Source organism: Rousettus aegyptiacus, unplaced genomic scaffold (genome assembly GCF_014176215.1).
Source record: "Rousettus aegyptiacus isolate mRouAeg1 unplaced genomic scaffold, mRouAeg1.p scaffold_m13_p_4, whole genome shotgun sequence".
In the NCBI taxonomy this organism is placed as follows: Eukaryota; Metazoa; Chordata; class Mammalia; order Chiroptera; family Pteropodidae; genus Rousettus; species Rousettus aegyptiacus.
Window position 1 is genome coordinate 43,333,037 of NW_023416307.1, and position 5,662 is coordinate 43,338,698.

Below are 5,662 nucleotides of genomic sequence, written 5' to 3' on the forward strand. Positions count from 1 at the left end.
ATATACACTCTATATTAGATGACATTAGAGAATAATTATTAATTTTCTTTTTAGAAGTGATAATGGTGTTGTGGTTAACTGGAAGATTGTTTTTATTCTTAGGAGATAAAATGCTGAAAAACTAATGTGAAATGATACAGAAAAAATATATATACAGAAAAAAAAGAATGTATGACAAAATGTTAAAATTGTTAAATCTCATTGAAGGGTATATAGGTGACATTATATTATTCTTTTAACTTTTTTGTACGGGATAAATGTCCCGAACCTGCCTTTCTGCTCTCTACCTAACCTCTGCGTGCGCAGTGTGCATGCGGCTGTGCTGCAGAGATCCCCAAGCACCCGTGACCTTCACACTGCTTTTCCCTTACCAAGCTGACCAGAATGTCCTTCCCCTCTTCTTTAGGTTTATTTTCTTCTCTTTCTAACTTCTCAAGAAATAGACTTAGTGCATTGAATTTTAGACTTCCCTCTTTTGCAGTATACATTTTAAGGCAAAAATTTCCCTTCTAAATTCTGTTTTAGCTGCCTATCAAAAGTCTTGACACATATTCGTTCGGTCAATTCTAAATATTTTCTAAGTTCAATTTTCATGTTTTATTTGAACCATGAATTATTTATGTGTGTTCTTTTATTTTTAAATAATGTGAATTTTTAGTCATCCTTGATAATTAATCTACACCTTAGGAACAGTGGTCTGATTTTTATGTTTGTTGAAACCTGATTCTGGTTTGTGGAGGAGTATGTGGTCAATCTTTGTAAATATTTGATGCATGCTTTAAAAAGTTTTTTTTTTTTTTCTAATTTGGAGATGCAGGGCTTGTTCTATGTATCTCCATGAGATTAAAGTTAATGACTGAGTTATTTAAATGTTGTATATCCTTACTAAGTTTTTGACTATACTTGATCTATCTGTCTGAGGGAGGAATGTTAAAATTTCTCATCATAATTGTGGTTTTGCCAGTTTCTTCTGATAATTTGCACCATTTTTCTTTATATATTTTGAGGACATATTTTTAGGTTCAGGGTCAAGGTCATCAAAATTAAGGAAACTCTGAGAAACTGTCACAGTCTAGTGGAGCCTAAGGAGACATGATGATTAAATGTAATGCAGTATTCTGGATAGGATCCTGGGACAGACAGGGTATATTAGGTAAAAACCAAACAAACAAAAAAACCCACACACAAAAAATCTGAAAAACAAAATAAACAATAGAAACTAAATCTAAAGAAATTTGAGTAAAGTATAGATCTTAGTTAAAAACAATGTGTCGATACTGATTCTCTAGTCTAAACAAATATATCATTCCAATGTAAGATGTTAACAATAGAGAAAACTGGGTGCAGGGTATACGGGAACTCTATGTACTATCATAGCAGCTTTTCTGTAAATTTTTAAAAATTTATTTTATTTATTTTTATTTTTTAGGTGAGGCAACCCTTGATTGACCTCACAGATTGCAAGGACCTTGTCAGCTTACAATCACTTTTTTTAAAAAAAATGTTTTACACCTACTGCACCTGGTCTTCCTAGGTGGTCTCCCATCCAAGTACTAACCAGGGCCAACCCTGCTTAGCTTTCTAGATCAGACAGGATTGGGCTTGTTCAGGGAAGCATGGCCATAGACCTTTCTATAAGTTTAAAACTATTTTACAATTAAACATTTATTTAATAACAAGGTTAGTGATACTTCCCAAAGGAAATGCAAACCTTAACCCAAGATTAACAATATTTTCAGAAATAAAGCCCCACAGATATTGATCTCAAAACCTAAAATTATAAAAACAAAAAAACTTAACCATGGTGGGTGGGGGAGGGGGGGCGGGGAAGAATGCATAAGAAGCAGCAGATTGAGTTCCCAAGACTTGAGATAATGAAATTATCTGTTACGCAGTGTAAAGATTATTTTAAATAATTAATGGTGTAAAAGAAGTAATTAAAGACATGGGAAAACAACTAGAAACAGAGGTTGTACTATATGCTTTACTCATTTATAGAAATGATTATGAGCCCAAAAGACATAGAAGTGATCTTTTTTTAATGGATGAATAATCAGAAGAATTTTCTCTCTCAGTGGTATAAACAGCCATGTATCTTGCTGTACTATTGAATGGTCATTATCAGAGAAATAAGGTCTTAAATATTAGCTTTAGAAATATATGTTATGAGACTTACAATGTAGAAAAATTCAGAGTAGACTTAAAGAAAAGTATGGGAACACTATCGAATAATATAGGAACATTACTGACTAATCATATAAATTTGGGGATAAAGCCCATAGAAGATAAGGTTTTCCAACTACACACAAAACTTTTGTTTGTTTGTTTGTTTTTCCCTAAGGAAGAATTTATTTTCTAAGAATAAAATTGCAACTCTGAGGTATTTAATAGTTTGTGCAAAATTACTAAAATTTGCAATCTTGAATAAATGATTTTCAGTCTCAAACCTCTTATATAAGAAAGGGTGAACTGCAATTCTACTTTGCTTTCTAGTATACCTAAAACTTCAATTCCATGACTTCTGGGGCCTAAGAGTGTCTACTCACTTGTATAAAATGACAGCTGATATCCTCACATGCACTTTTGAGCATCTTGTCTACTGTATGAGTCAACTCGGGAGACAATAGAAGACTCTTTCTTAACAAAGGAACAAACAAGCAGAGGGATGGAAGCATTCTTTTGATGGAAATAATTCTCCTCAGAGTACTCTGCACATTCACTTATGGTTTATACAGTTATGAATCAATTAATGATATTATCTGCCTCAAGCCAAGAATTATTTTATTTTTCCTCCATTGTCTACAATATAACTTACTCACATGGGAGCCAGTTAGTCTTCATCATTGCAAAGGGCAAAGAAATATGCTACAGTCTGATTAAATTCAAATGCTCAGGACATATCACTCAGCCAGAAGAGCGTCTTGTGTTCCCATTAGAATTTTGTTACAGAGAATATTATCAATTTATCACCCTTCACCAGTTTTCTTAGGTAAGAGGCTGAAGCTATTATCATTTTCTTATGAAACTAAAGAGCAAGAAGGAGTTTATCCAGACAAACAAAACTGCAAATAAAACAGGAACCAGTTCTCCTGACCCCCTGCGTTGACCCTAAGAAGCTTTATTCTGGGAATATCTAGGATTGAATAAGATAATGAAAGTAAGGAAATGCATCAACTGTAAAAGACAGCTGTAATCCCTCACTTTCTCATTCCCTCCAGAACTAATCCTTCAGCAAGTCTAGGCCACAGAACTTCCAAAATACTGCTCATTTCCAGCCTTCATTCATCTTTACTACTTCCTCCATATTCCAACTCACTATCATCCTGTTTTGGACCATGGCGAAGATTTCCTAAGTGCTACTCTTGCCTCTCCTGTCCCACTTTAATTCATTCTGATCATAACAGCCAGAGCATACTTCTCATTGCACTTGGAATAAAATGAAAACTACTTAGCCTAGCCTCCAAGATGCTGTTTGATCTGACTTCACGCCAACAAGTCTGACCTCAACTCCTTTCGCACACCCCCAATTCACAATTTCTCAACCACACATGCCTTGTCTCTGTTTCATATTCAAGCCCATTGCCCGTTTGTACTGGCTGTTCTCTGAGCATGAAAAGTTTTTACCTGAGATCTCAAAATGTCTCGCTCTGTCATTTAGGTCTCAGTTTAAATACCACCTTCTCAAAGAAGACGTGTCTAACCTCTCTATCTAAATTTCTGCCAAACATTCTTTTTCTCATCACTTTGTTTCACTTTACTTTTAGTACTCGTGATTACTTGATATGTTTTTTTAGCATATTTATTATCTTTTCTCACCTGTTCCCCATTAGAATCTTAGATTTATGTAAGCAGTAAATTTGTCTATCTTGCTCATTGATATATCCCCAACATCTGGTATAATGATTAATGCATAAGTAGATAATAAATAACTTTTTTGCATAAGTTAACGACTGAAAAAAAGATGGATGTAATTATCCTAGAGACAGAGGCCAAATAACGTTGACTAAATATGCAGAATGGGAACTGTTTGCTTATAGGAATGAAATGAATTAGAATTGTATAAGGAAATTCTATTTAAGTAAAATGACACATCAGTTGAGAGCATCCTATTTTCCTTTGACTCATATCCAAAGATATAGACAAAACACTCATTTGACAAAAATGTCTACCTGTTCACCCAAGTTCATGACCTCCTTTCTTGACTGTAGGATCAATGCCAGAAATTCACTATCCAACCGGGGACACCCACCAACCCCCCTTAATCTTGCAGTTCAGCATGGTTATTTTGATGAGTTCTAGCCAGTGAAATGTTAAGGGCAATGATGTGTGCCTGTTACAGGCATGGCCCACAGAATCCCTTCATGCAATACTCACCCACATTCTTTTCCACATCTGACTGGCAGGAATAAAGATGATGATACTCAGGACAACCTTGCAAGCCCTGTTTTAAAGATGGCAGCTCTTCCATCATCTTGAGTCTGACAGCGACTACATAGAAGAAACCACAGTGCTGAATTTTTTCCTACTAATACTGCTTCCTGAGTAAGAACTAATTTTCTATTGTGTTTGAGACATTGTGTATATTAGGATCTACCTGTTACTACAGTTAGTCTAGTAAGTAATATGATCTAGGTTTGGGGTAAATTAAAAATATCATGAGAGCAGGTTTGTTCCATTGCAATTCTTCTGTTTGGCTCTCAAGAGCCAAACAGGAGGTTAGAAAAGAAGAAAGGTAGCAAAGCATGGAGATATATATTGAAGGTGAGGAGATGAAGAGTTCAGAATCACATAATAACAAATGGTTTCCAACTGGCCATATCTCTACACAAAGACAATGAAGCAGCTTCTATTCCCAGAAGAAAAAAGAAAAGTGTATGCTTACAAGTTCTCCCATGGAGATGGCAATATTTCTGTGAGCAGGAGTTTCAAAAAAGGAAAATTATATCTGTGGTTTCCTTCTTGGAAACTACACCCTCTGGCCAATGCACAAACCTCCTTCACTTAGGTGTTCCCTCAAAAGGGTGCTGTCTTGGCAATCAGGAGGTCTAGCTTCCAGTTTGGTTCGTCCATCATCTCCCTTGAGCTAGTTACTTCACCTAGCTGGATCTAAACACATTTTTTCTAGATGGAGGTGGGTTTGTGATGGCTGGAGGTTAGGTTGAGCATTGTTTCCTGTTGATACAACATTGAGCAGAATTGATCAATCATCATTAAGATGATTCAATGTCTTGGACCTTGACTATGTTAGAAAAAAACATCCTTGAGAACATTTGGAGAGGTCTTTGGGATGATGTTTCAGGCTAAAATTGAGTATGAGAAACATTTAACCCTCGTCTGCAAGAGAACAATAGATCCCTGACCATATGTATATTAATTCTGCCTGAAGGGGGAAGTTTCACAGCCAGGATCACTGAGGCCCTCCTGCCATTCCATGAGATCTGTTTTTCCACTACCCTCTGCTAGTCAAAGCTTGTCTTTAATTTCCATCTGAATCACCTCTCTTTGTAGATAGTAGAGCAACCTGAGTTTTTCTTTATTGTAAGAGTCTCATAATGTGCAAATTCTGTGCAGCGGCAGACACGTTGATCACATAATTCACAAATTAATCTCCTCTATCCGCCATGATAGCAGCATGAACTGGCCTTCACTAAAGTTAATGTTG

At 35.7% G+C, this 5,662-nt stretch overlaps 1 pseudogene; it reads right to left on the reverse strand.

Annotated features, from left to right (window-relative positions):
• Nucleotides 1-1,509: 1,509 nt before the first annotated feature.
• On the reverse strand, nucleotides 1,510-1,628 carry LOC118601983 (annotated as a pseudogene).
• Nucleotides 1,629-5,662: the final 4,034 nt, after the last annotated feature.